The following is a 14,669-nucleotide window of genomic DNA, read 5'->3' as shown; positions in this document are numbered from 1 at the left end:
AAAATGAGTTTCTGATAGAAGATTATTTAGAATGAATAATCTTAAATAGGTTATAGTATATGTTACAAGGATTCCGTACATATAAAGAACGCCAAAATCCGAGTTATAACAAAGAAGTTATGACCTGTCGAAGTTTCGCGACAGAACCGGCACGACGCCGAGTGACGTAAAAAGTGAATTTATGTTAGAGCGATATTTAGCCTTAGCGATCTAAACGAAAGTCATAGATTTTGTTAAACCGAGAGCGTGCATAAAAGGAACGCCCAAATCTGACTTCGTATGAGGAAGTTATGATTTTTCTAAGTTTCGACTTAGCGGTATGCAACCCGAATACTCGATTTGAGATCGAGCGGTTTTTAACCGAAACAGTCTAAATGAGAATCGAAGATCTCATTGTTAGTAGCGAAAGGATGAAAAGATAGGCAAGAACGGACGTCGGACGAAGAAGTTATGATTTTATAACGAAGTTTTCCTGTCCAAGCCTCCTAAAAATAATTAATAAATACAAAAGTCAAAATGAGCCGACGGAGTCTAAACGAAAGTTGTAGAGCGTAGTCTCACCTTCGCGTGGATATAAAGAACGTCGAAAACGGAGTTCGTATGAAGGAGATATGAATTTTTGAAGTTTAATAAATATTTAATATTTGTTTTTATATTATCCTCCGATATTATCCGAAGAAGGGTTAGGCGGTCTATCTGAAGTACGCGCCGCGTACTGCTGTACGCCCCGCGTACAGCGAAGGGCACTCGAGTATTCCGAAGTCGTATGCAATGACGTATGAGGGCCGATGACGTAAGCGCTGACGACCCTCGAGGCGTACGCCCCGCGTACGTGCGAGGGTCCAGCACTATGAAAGGGGATCCGAAGGCAGCTCATTTCTCATTCAAAATTTCTTCCTTCTCTCTAGTCCTTTGCCTCGTTTTGCGTGCCGATTGTACCCCGAAGCCCCGGTATTATTCCCGAGCCCCGAAGCGAGATCCGAAGCCCCGAGAATCCCGAAGAGCGTTATTCCTGAGCCGAAGCCCTGCCCGCGAGGAGCCCGGTTTTTGTGAAGATCTTCCAGATCTACGAAGAGACACTACTTCTGCAAGCCGTAGTGCTGTCGGATCATCTTCTGATCAAGTGAGTGTGTAGTCACTTTCATCTTACACATAAATATGAAGTATTTTATAAAATACGTGTTATGTGTATATTTATATATATTGTTGTTTATATGCGTGAGTGCATAGTTACTTTCTTCTAATACATAAATATAAAGTATTAGCTATGAAATACGTGCTATGTGTTAGATATTAATTATCTATTTAAGATGGATTGGAATTGATGTTTTTGTACGGATGTTAAATGATTTAAATTGTGTTGTATTTATATCTACAAAAATGTTGGGTAGAACATGGGTAGATGGAATAGTTGGTGACGATGCGACTTCGTGCCTATTTGATAAACCCTGGTGACTATGAGACGTAGTGCTAATTGTATGAACCCAGGTGACTATGAGACGTAGTGCCTATTGTGTAAACCCTGGTGACTATGAGACGTAGTGCCAATTGTATGAACCCAGGTGACTATGAGACGTAGTGCCTATTGTGTAAACCCTGGTGACTATGAGACGTAGTGCCAATTATATGAACCCTGGTGACTATGCGACGTAGTGCCTATTGTATAAACCGTGGTAGCAAATGGACTGTGTGCCAGTTCCTTAGGTGAACCCTTAGGAATGAATGAAGAAAGTATAATCGGTTCTTAGGGTGAAACCTTAATAAATAAAGAAGATAATAGGGATGGGTATTTGGGTTGATTGTGGATAATTGAATATAATAAATGTATTATTGTGGGTTGAAAACCCTATATGCTCACCAGGCTCCCAAGCCTGACCCACTCAGTTTTCTTTGTATCACAGGTATCAATACGAAGACATAATTCACTGAGAGAATAAAGGAGATGTAAATCATTAGTGTAAATAAATGTAAGTTCTGTTTATGCTTATGTTCCTGTATTGACGATGACATCCCAAACGTTTTAAAATGAATAAAATACGTTTCTTCGAAAATGTTTTAATAACGTATTTATCATGTTTTTCTGGGGACAAATTCCGCAACACTTTTATTAAAGAAGTACTCTGATTTTTATAAAGCATAAACAAAATCGGTCTTTTCTGCCGAGATTTTGGCGATGTCACATATATGGCCCCAAAACTTTTGAGTCATATTGATTACTCATTATTCGTTGTATAATGTTTCAAATAATCAACTTAATACTTAAACCAAAACAATAATTGTCTCATGCAAAAATCATGCACACTATGTTTATCTATGGTCCTTTCTTTGTGAAATAGATCAATTGAAAACATTTCAATGATACTCATTTCACAATTCCAAATCCTTATGATAAATGTAAGAATACAAGATTCTTTTCCATTTACTAAAATATGTTAGATTCTAAACTTATATGCAATGATCCTCTTGTAATGACTATGCACAAAAGTCACAAAGACTTGGTAATAGATATTACATAGTATTCCAATGGAGAGCAATTCCATGGAAATGAAGTCTCATATTCAAAGTACATTCCTTTGAACATCCTTCTTGCATTAAGTTTTCTAATCTTCCACAGATTTAAAGAATAACTTCCGCCTATGGAAACATTTCCATATTCCCATTTTGACTATCACTTCTGAACAAGAGTTGCCTCTTTTCATAATATGTCAATGTGGTCCTTCCAAAATTAACACTATACTTCCAACTGTCCATCAGCAACCAATCTTTGGTAAGCCTCAGATTGTCCTCGACAATTGCTTAATCATTTTAGCTATATACAGTTCTGACCCTTTTTCCCTCTTAATGCCCTAGGCATTTGGAAAATTTAGAGCACATAGAAATATTATAGCATATGTAATCGATCCTATACCCGAAGCATATGGGATATGATTCATAATATCTTACATAAAGACATGATCCTAGACCAGTTTTTTGCTATAATTGTTCTCTTTGCCATGTTCTCAAAATTCGAACCAAGAAGAGGGATGTCGTTGTCACACCCCCAAACCGGAACGGCGGAAACGTTCGCGGGCGGATGACTTCATGTGGTAACGTAACAAATGAATACATAGTAAAGAAAGCAATACAACCATCATATATATAATTGAAAGTTTACATTGTTAAAAGGTACATGTTCAAAACCAATTACAATATGATGCCAAAATATGAATTTAAACTGGCGCCGCAGCGTCCCTTCTTCAAAAGCTGTTTGTTACCTGTAATTACTGAATCCCTGGGACATACAAGTAGTTTTGAAAGAGTAGATCAGCATTTAAGCTGGTGAGTTTCATAAGTATTAAATGACAATGTTTGTATGAAATGAAATGTTTTGTTCTTGTTTGTTTGCTTCTAGAAAATCCTATATTTTCTACTAGTATAAATGTAGCCTTATCTCAAGACCAATGTTTGTTTCTAAAAATGTATGTAAGTATAAAATTTCCAATACGTCTGAAAAACCCCGTAAATCAATGTGTTTTTAATACTCCATGTGAGTTTTATAACCATGCTATTGACTAGAAATGCCTATACACAACATTCTTCAGGCGTTGGAATGTTCTGACGTTTGTCACCCCAAATGGTGGACTGTAGCTAACAGTCAGGGCGCGGGTTGTCAAGCCCGTATAGATCTATACACAAACACCATGCTCCCCCTCCAAGGGATTCTGGTATATAATATAGGACTTGAAATGCGTACTCGAACGTACGTGAAGTTGATGTCTCACAAAACTTAGTATAAAACAGATTTACGTGAAAAAATGTTCGTTTGTTCTTGTATATGAAAGTAAACTTCTTGAAAAAGTGTTTCTAGTATGTAAAAGTTTGTAATGCTCTCGTAAAACTATACCTATTATAGTTTTCTAAAAATGTGTCTCGTTTGCATAGTAATCCCTAGTAAAATGTTCACTTGTTATGAAAAGTGTAATTTTTGATGTAGAAGACAAGTTTGTAAACAAAACATATATATGTATATTTTCGATGTAGAATACAAGTTTGTAAACAAAACATATATATGTATATGGTTATATATATGTATAAATTTTAAAAGATGATTTGGTATGTTTCGTAATTGTTGTTCATATTCTTACGTTTTTATTAGAAACTTTGCATGAAATAATCCTTAAGTTTGATACTAAAGACCTTTTCGTACTTATCACTTTTGTAAAAATGGTAATTAAACATATTTAAATGATTGTGTTTTAACTTCCTTAATGTATAAACATTGCTCAAAAATGTTAGAAGGTGTTAATAAATCTATAAACCACTTTTGACAGTTTTACCCTTTACTGTCCCTGTTTTTAGAAAACTCATAGAAAAATCCTCGTAAGTCAAAAACTGAATCCGTCACCTCTGAGAGTTTATAAAATGAGTCTACTTTGTTCCTAATTTTTATTATGATTTTTAGTGGTCTCAAACTAGTATGAAAATGAACATCTTCACAGACTGGTCCGAAATCACTTCTGAAATGACAGACAGTTTTATAAAAATCGCCATAAATTGTAGAAAAATCGTATGAACGCGGGCGAGTAGTCATTAGAAAGCTATAAACTTGAACTATTTTCATATTGTATAGTTTTGAATGATATAAAGTTTAAGATGGTTAAAACAGTCCGTGAATAGGACTCAACTTTTCTGTAGAAAGTTGTCATTTAAATTTAAGTTATGTTTAGTGTTCTAACTTGTATTCTGTGACATCCCCAAAATCACGGCCAGAAAAGACCGATTTTCATTTATGCTTTTAAATAATTTCAGAGTAAATCCTTTTGATTTGAAAGAGTTGCGGAATTTGTTCCCAAAACAAAACACGATAAAATAATATTTACCAAAGCATTTCATCAAGAGATGCATTTTCATTATATAATCAAAACTCAGGATGTCATGTTCCGATACAGACCATAAAGCATAAACGATAACATTACAAGTCATTCAACAAATATATACATATACAGACTTGTAAACAAAACAACTTGATGATTCAACCATCTTATGCCCTCGCGCCACTACCTGTAATACAAATAAAACTGAGTGGGTCAGGCTTGGGAGCCTGGTGAGCATATAGGGTTTTCAACCCACAATAAATAAATTATATTTAATTTCACCAACCAAATCACTATCCCGATTACCCATTCCCGTTATCCTCACTTTACGTCCCTAAAATAACATCTATCTCAAGGGACCTAATCTAGGATTTTCATCGGGACGGACATCACTGCGAAAGGGTTTCCTCAACAATAGATATCCTAAAGGCAACCATGAGGGGATAGAGTACACCGGTGAACACATCGTTCATAACACCTACAGGTTATGAACCTGCTAGCGTTCCACTGGACTGTCTAGAAAGAGTCCGTGGTCGTTATCCATACTCCGCTGAATAACTAGATCAACAACAACAACAACATCGAGGCCTCTCATCTGTTTATCACACACCAACTATCTACCCATGTTCTACCCAACATATTAGTAGATAAAATATATACTTTCATACATAGTTTGAAACCTGTATATCATTTTCATTCAATATATATTCCACATAACAGATGAGGCATACCCACGTAACACGTATTTCATAGAAAGCAATTCAGATCTATGAGATGGGAGAGGGTGAACATACATTCACACACATAACAACAAATTCTACACATAACACGTATTTCGTATAAAATACTCCTTAATCATGTGTTAGAAGAAAGTAACTACACACTCACACATATAAACAACAATATACTTAATACACTCGAACCATACTTGTATTATTATCGTGTTTATGAAAGGTAGTATACACTCACTTGATCAGAAGATGATCGGACAGCACTACGACTTGCAGAAGTAGTACTCCTCAGCAGATCTGGAAGATCTCTACAAAAATCAAACTTCTCGCGGGCAGAGCTTCGGCTCGGGAACCGCACTTCTCGGGATCTTCAGGATCTCGGGACTTGCCTCGGGGCTCGAGAATGATACCGGGGCTTCGGGGTATTTATGGCACGCAAATCGATGCAAAACGGGAGAAAGAAGAGAGAAAATGAACAAAACTCTCGGCTGCCCTCGCAAGCCTTTTATAGAGGCTGAGCCTCGCACGTACGCGGGGCGTACAGGTCCGAAATCGTCACTGCGTTCGTCATCCGAAGCCACTAGTTGCGAGTGTCGACATCTTCGGAGTACGCGGGGCGTACCTCGGATCGAATCGCTGACTCCCCTTCGGATAATGTCGGAATTTTCAATTAAAAATAAATACAAATTAATTAATAAACTTCGGAAATTCATATCTTCTTCATACGAACTCCGTTTTCGACGTTCTTTATATCCACGTGAAGGTGATACTACGCTCTACAACTTTCGTTTAGACTCCGTCAGCTAATTTTGACTTTATTTTTTATGATTTATTTTTAATAGGCCGCGACAAAAAAACTTCGTTATAAATTCATAACTTCTTCGTTTGACGTCCGTTCTCGCCTAACTTTTTATCACTTCGATACCAACAATGAGACCTTCGATCCTCGTTTAGAATGCTTCGGCTAAAAACCGCTCGATCTCAAATCGAGTATTTCAGGCTGCATACCGCAAAGTCGAAACTTCGATAAATCATAACTTCCTCATACGAAGTCAGATTTGGGCGTTCTATATATATTCGGAAACCTCGTTTCAACTACTACAACATTATCCAAAGATATTAAGTTTATTTTACACTTAAATTTTGACGCTTATTTTTATTCTTAATTAATCAAACCACATAATTAAGCAATTAGGCACAAAACACATAATACTCAAATAATATACTCTTATTATTTCAAAACGGGTTACAAAGGTTAACCTAGACTATTACATTGCTAAAAATGGCAAGCCCGGAAACACAGGCGTTACAATTCTCTCCACCTTAGAATGATTTCGTCGCCGGAATCACACATCAACAAACAAATGCGGATAGCGACCCATCATGTCACTCTCCGTCTCCCAGGTGAGATTCGGCCCATTCGTGTGTTTCCATCGGACAAGCACTAACCCAACCATCTTGCGTCGCAATTTCTTAGTCTTTCGGTCAACAATTGCCTCTGGTTCCTCAATCAACCTTTTGTTCTCATCGATTCTAAACTCCGAAAGTGGAATCATGTCGGGAAATTCTCCCGTGAACTTCCTCAAATAACACACATGAAAAGTGTTATGAATTCCATTCAGTTCTTCTGGTAGTTCGAGCTTGTAAGCTTGGTTCCCAATTCTCTGAAGAACTTTAAACGGTCCAATAAACCTTGGACTCAACTTTCCCCTTTTACCAAATCTTATAAGTCCCTTCCACGGCGAGACTTTAAGCAAAACCGAATCCCCAACCTCAAAAGTCATCGGTCTTTGCTTCTTGTCAGCATAGCTCTTTTGACAATCCTGAGCTGCTAACATTCTTTCCCTAATTATTTTCAACTTTTCAGCAGTTTGATGAACCAACTCCGGTCCCATAAACTGCTTTTCCCCAGCCTCAAGCCAACAAGACGACGTACGACACTTCTGCCCGTACAAAGCTTGATAAGGTGCCATCTTAATGCTCGAGTGGAAACTATTATTATAGGAAAATTCTACCAAAGGTAAATGTTCATCCCAATTACCTAGGAATTCCAAGGTACATGCTCTCAGCATATCTTCAAGTGTTTGTATCGTTCTTTCACTCTGACCATCAGTCTGCGGATGGTAAGCTGTACTTAAACATAACTTGGTACCCAATTCCTCTTGTAGACTTTTCCAAAATCGTGAGGTGAAACGGCTATCACGATCCGACACAATCGTTAACGGAACACCGTGAAGCCTCACAATTTCCTTCACGTAAGAATTCGCAAGCTTCTCCATAGACCATTTCTCCTTGGCCGCTATGAAATGCGCACTCTTAATGAATCGATCAACAACCACCCAAATCATGTCGTGACCATTCTTTGTTTTGGGCAGTTTAGTGACAAAATCCATAGCAATGTCTTCCCACTTACCCATTGGCACAGGCAAAGGTTCTAAACTCCCATACAGTTTCTGATGTTGTGTCTTTACTCTCGCGCAAGTCACACACTCAGCCACATACTTTGCAACATCAAGCTTCATCGTCGGCCACCAGTAGTAGGGTTTCAGGTCCCTATACATTTTAGTGCTACCCGGATGAATCGAGTACATGGTCTTGTGAGCTTCTTCCATCAGAAGACCTCTAATTCCTCCGGACTTAGGTACCCAAATCCGATCTTGGAACACCTTCAGTCTGTGACTGTTTACACCGAACACCAACGTTTTGCCCAAACGTTCCTCCTTTCGGTCATTCTTTTCAGAAGCTTCCTCTTGAGCTTTCTTTATACTTTCCACAATGGTCGAGACAACTTCAATTCTCAATGCTCTTGGCCTTTTCCTTTCAAGATTGACTTTCCGACTGAGAGCATCAGCAACAACATTAGCTTTACCAGGGTGGTAAAGTATCTCGTAGTCGTAGTCCTTAAGTAATTCCAGCCAGCGTTGTTGCCTCATATTCAATTCCTTCTGATTAAAGAGATATTGGAGACTCTTATGATCAGTGAAAAGTTTGCACTTCGTGCCATAGAGGTAATGCCTCCATATTTTCAGAGCGAAAACTACCGCTGCCAACTCCAAATCATGAGTCGGGTAATTCTTGTCATGCTCTTTCAGCTGTCGAGACGCATATGCTATCACCTTTTCTCTTTGGGTCAAAACACAACCCAATCTAACCCCAGACGCATCGCTATAAATGGCGAAGTCTTCAACTCCATCGGGTAGAGAAAGTATCGGTGCCTCGCATAGCTTCTTCTTTAGCTTCTCGAATGCTTCTTTATGCTTATCACTCCAAGCATAAGTAGCTCCTTTATGGGTCAAAGCTGTCAACGGAGTAGCGATCGAAGAAAAGCCTTGGATAAACCTTCGGTAATATCCAGCTAATCCCAAAAAGCTTCGAATCTCCGTGGGACTTTTCGGTTGCTCCCACATTGTCACAGCTTCAATCTTTGCTGGATCAACCATTATCCCTTCTTGGTTGACCACGTGACCCAAGAATTGGACTTCACGAATCCAAAAATCACATTTGGAGAACTTAGCATACAGTTTCTCCTTCTTCAAAACTTCCAACACTTCTCGCAAGTGTCTGCCATGCTCCTCCTGGCTTTTCGAGTAAATCAGAATGTCATCTATGAACACTATCACAGATTTATCAAGGAAAGGATTACAAAACCTATTCATTAAATCCATGAATGCTGCCGGGGCATTGGTTAGTCCAAACGACATAACCAAGAACTCGTAGTGTCCATATCTAGTTCTGAATGCAGTCTTCTCAATATCCTGCTCCCTAACTTTCAGCTGATGATATCCTGACCTTAGATCGATCTTCGAGAAATAGCTCGAACCTTGCAATTGATCAAACAGGTCATCAATCCTTGGCAAATGGATATCTATTCTTTATTGTTGCCTTGTTCAGCTCTCTATAATCAATGCACATTCTCATACTTCCATTTTTCTTCTTTACAAATAACATCGGAGCTCCCCAGGGTGATGAACTAGGTCTAATGAAACCCTTGTCCAATAACTCCTGAAGTTGCATCATGAGCTCCTTCATCTCCGTCGGTGTTAATCGATAAGGTGCTTTTGCAATTGGCGTTGTTCCTGGTAACAAGTCTATTCTGAACTCCACTTGTCTATCGGGTGGTAATCCAGGAAGATCTTCGGGAAATACTTCCGGATAATCACACACAACCGGAATGCTCTGCATCACCTTCTTTTCCTTCTTAGCATCAATCACGAATGCTAGATATGATGTACACCCCTTGGTCAAACACTTTCTGGCTTTCATCAATGAAATGATTCCAGAATTTACTCTGCGTTTATCTCCATACACCATAAACGACTCTTTCCCAGGCGGGTTTACTTTGACTATTTTCTTCTTGCATAAAATTTCGGCATCATTGGCGCTAAGCCAATCCATTCCCAAAACGATTTCGAAACCGTTTAGTTCTATAGGCAATAATTCCTCGTGGAACTTATTCCCATTCAGATCAATTAAGATGTTTTTCATACGATGGCTAACAGGTACAAACTTGCCACTAGCAACTTCGACTAATAAGGCATCATCTAGTCTAACAACAGGCAAAGCTAGCTTTCTACCAAATTCATGCGATATAAAGGAGTAGTTGGCTCCAGAATCAAATAAAATTTGGGCAGGCAATTTGTTAACGAGAAAGGTACCTGAAGCGACATCAGCTTCATCTTTAGCAGCTTCCAGTGTCATCTGGAATGCTCTCGCCTTTGGCTTTGGTGGAATGTTGGGTCTAGCTGTCTCCTTCTTCTTCGGGCAATCCCTCGACATGTGTCCCTCCTCACCACAACCATAGCAAACTTTCTTAGTGAGGGTACATTCATTGGCATAGTGCCCTGGCTTTCCACACTTGTAGCATGTGTTCGCCACCTCACATCTTCCATGATGCTTCTTCTTACATTTGTCGCACCACTTCGCTTCACCTCTACTTCCCCTCGAACCAGACTTCGAGAACTTGTTTTTCTTGTTGGACCCTGAAGTTCCATCGAACTTCCTCTTTTCTCCAACATCTATCCTTTCCAGACCCTTTTCTTTCTGCTGGGCCTCCACATTCTTAGTTGCACGAACAACCGTTTTCAGAGTAGTTGCCATCTTGACTGTCGGACCAAAGTCGGCAGGCAGTCCATTAGCAAACCTCTCTATCTTGGAGAGTTCCGTTGGCACTAGGTACGGAAACAACTTCATTTTCTCAGTAAATGCAGTAGCATAGTCGTCTATGCTCATCTTCCCCTTCTTCAAGTTTTGGAACTCATTGTTCAGATCAATCAGGTCTATCTCTGAACAATACTGCACCCTTAACTATTCCAAGAACTCCCCCCATGACATTTTCAGGGCTTCTCCTCGTGGCATAGTATCTGCCAACAACTTCCACCAACTCAAGACTCCAGTCTTTAGTTGTCTAACCGCAAAGACAGTCTTCTGTTTGTTGCTACAGCCGCAACTTTCAAATACCATCTCCATTTCGGAGATCCAATCCATTATCTCAACAGGCTTTGGGCTTCCAGAAAGACTTGGCGGCTTGGCGCCCAAGAAGTTCTTGTACATTCACCCATCCTTGTTGTTTCTGCTTTCCAAATCGTTCCTTCGTTCTCCTTGAGTCTCAACTTGACTCATAATGCGACTATTGTTCCCTTCCTCCGATTGCTCGGGGATCAATTCGGGTTCCTCAATAGGTATAATAGGTTCGTCCCTATTATCATGCAACATCTGTCGCATCTCATCCCTTTGTTCAGCTAACATAGCCTGAATCATGGCTTGCACCCCAGCCATTGTTATTGGTTCTGGTGCTGCTGCTACAACAGGTATTTGCTCAATCACTGGCAGTTGATTCCTGTTTTCATCCGCGTTTCCAACGCCACTCCTTTTTCTCACCATTTTTGATCTACACACCGAATAAGGTGAAATTAGATCCTCATTCACGATAGATATTCAAATCATCCTTATTACTCCGAAACGTTTACATGCTAGTTCTAATAACGTAGGCATACGCTTAGAATCCTACACACATAAGGTTTCCAGATCCGGTCGGCAACAGACCGTAGATCCGGACAATTAATATCATATATGGCAACATATAACATTTAGCACATAAAAGCATTTTAGGCAACTTTCCTAAAATAAACTAGTGCTCGTGTCCATAATATATCAGACACACTTCTCATAATCTCCACTTAGCATTCTAAGTTTAAGTCTAGAAATCCTACAAATTCCTAGTTCACTTAAACTAATGCTCTGATACCAACTGTGACATCCCCAAAATCATGGCCAGAAAAGACCGATTTTCATTTATGCTTTTAAATAATTTCAGAGTAAATCCTTTTGATTTGAAAGAGTTGCGGAATTTGTTCCCAAAACAAAACACGATAAAATAATATTTACCAAAGCATTTCAGCAAGAGATGCATTTTCATTATATAATCAAAACTCGGGATGTCATGTTCCGATACAGAACATAAAGCATAAACGATAACATTACAAGTCATTCAACAAATATATACATATACAGACTTGTAAACAAAACAACTTGATGATTCAACCATCTTATGCCCTCGCGCCACTACCTGTAATACAAATAAAACTGAGTGGGTCAGGCTTGGGAGCCTGGTGAGCATATAGGGTTTTCAACCCACAATAAATAAATTATATTTAATTTCACCAACCAAATCACTATCCCGATTACCCATTCCCGTTATCCTCACTTTACGTCCCTAAAATAACATCTATCTCAAGGGACCTAATCTAGGATTTTCATCGGGACGGACATCACTGCGAAGGGGTTTCCTCAACAATAGATATCCTAAAGGCAACCATGAGGGGGATAGAGTACACCGGTGAACACATCGTTCACAACACCTACAGGTTATGAACCTGCTAGCGTTCCACTGGACTGTCTAGAAAGAGTCTGTGGTCGTTATCCATACTCCGCTGAATAACTAGATCAACAACAACAACAACATCGAGGCCTCTCATCTGTTTATTACACACCAACTATCTACCCATGTTCTACCCAACATATTAGTAGATAAAATATATACTTTCATACATAGTTTGAAACCTGTATATCATTTTCATTCAATATATATTCCACATAACAGATGAGGCATACCCACGTAACACGTATTTCATAGAAAGCAATTCAGATCTATGAGATGGGAGAGGGTGAACATACATTCACACACATAACAACAAATTCTACACATAACACGTATTTCGTATAAAATACTCCTTAATCATGCGTTAGAAGAAAGTAACTACACACTCACACATATAAACAACAATATACTTAATACACTCGAACCATACTTGTATTATTATCGTGTTTATGAAAGGTAGTATACACTCACTTGATCAGAAGATGATCGGACAGCACTACGACTTGCAGAAGTAGTAATCCTCAGCAGATCTGGAAGATCTCTACAAAAATCAAACTTCTCGCGGGCAGAGCTTCGGCTCGGGAACCGCACGTCTCGGGATCTTCGGGATCTCGGGACTTGCCTCGGGGCTCGAGAATGATACCGGGGCTTCGGGGTATTTCTGGCACGCAAATCAATGCAAAACAGGAGAAAGAAGAGAGAAAATGAACAAAACTCTCGGCTGCCCTCGCAAGCCTTTTATAGAGGCTGAGCCTCGCACGTACGCGAGGCGTACGCCTGTACGAGGGGCGTACAGGTCCGAAATCGTCACTGCATTCGTCATCCGAAGCCACTAGCTGCGAGTGTCAACATCTTCGGAGTACGCGGGGCGTACATCGGATCGGATCGCTGACTCCCCTTCGGATAATGCCGGAATTTTCAATTAAAAATAAATACAAATTGATTAATAAACTTCGGAAATTCATATCTTCTTCATACGAACTCCGTTTTCGACGTTCTTTATATCCACGCGAAGGTGAGACTACGCTCTACAACTTTCGTTTAGACTCTGTCGGCTAATTTTGACTTTATGTTTTATTATTTATTTTTAATAGGTCGCAACAGAAAAACTTCGTTATAAATTCATAACTTCTTCGTTTGACGTCCGTTCTCGCCTAACTTTTTATCACTTCGATACCAACAACGAGACCTTCGATCCTCATTTAGAATGCTTCGGCTAAAACCGCTCGATCTCAAATCGAGTATTTCAGGCTGCATACCGCAAAGTCGAAACTTCGATAAATCATAACTTCCTCATACGAAGTCAGATTTGGGCGTTCTATATATATTCGGAAACCTCGTTTCAACTACTACAACATTATCCAAAGATATTAAGTTTATTTTACACTTAAATTTTGATGCTTATTTTTATTCTTAATTAATCAAACCACATAATTAAGCAATTACGCACAAAACACATAATACTCAAATAATATACTCTTATTATTTCAAAACGGGTTACAAAGGTTAACCTAGCATCTTTGCAAATTGAAACTTTTGTTTTCTATAATTAACATTGTTAACTTGCAATACTCAACATAATGATCATGCTCCCACCAACATGATAATTATATCCTTATTAGCATAACATTATGCTCCCACTAGCTTTGACATGTATCCAGAAATCAGTCGGACTTCTAGAAATCAATACTTTATTGACTTTCACTACCAAAGTTCAGTTTTTTGATACGAGATGCTTCGATAAGAATTTATCTAAGCTTCTTGAACTCATGTACCCTTTCTTAGATAGCTCACATGTGTGTCTAAACAATTATGAAGAGGGATGCCGTAATCATAATGTTTAGACCTTTTGCCATTTCTCACAACTCGAACTATGAAGAGGGATGCCGTAATCATAATAGAATTTGAGAAATGCAAATATCACAATTGCTAACTATTTAAAATCTACTTAGTGAAAGCGTTTCCTCACAATCATTTTCATGAATTGGAGAGAAACCTTATGACACTTAGATTTTATGGTGTGTATGTTCCTATCCATGGGAATTTGTCAAACCATAATCATAAGACAATGTTATTGACAAATCCAAGCTCATATGGACTGAACATGTTCAATCTCAATTTCTTGCCACCTAGCAGCACAAGGGCCTACCATGTCTTCCAAGCTGTTATGCAAACAATTGAGAACTCATAGAACTCACAAGCATAATC

Source organism: Lactuca serriola, chromosome 4 (assembly GCF_051521515.1).
Source record: "Lactuca serriola cultivar US96UC23 chromosome 4, Lser_US96UC23_V15, whole genome shotgun sequence".
Classification (NCBI taxonomy): Eukaryota; Viridiplantae; Streptophyta; class Magnoliopsida; order Asterales; family Asteraceae; genus Lactuca; species Lactuca serriola.
This window is presented reverse-complemented; position numbering follows the sequence as displayed.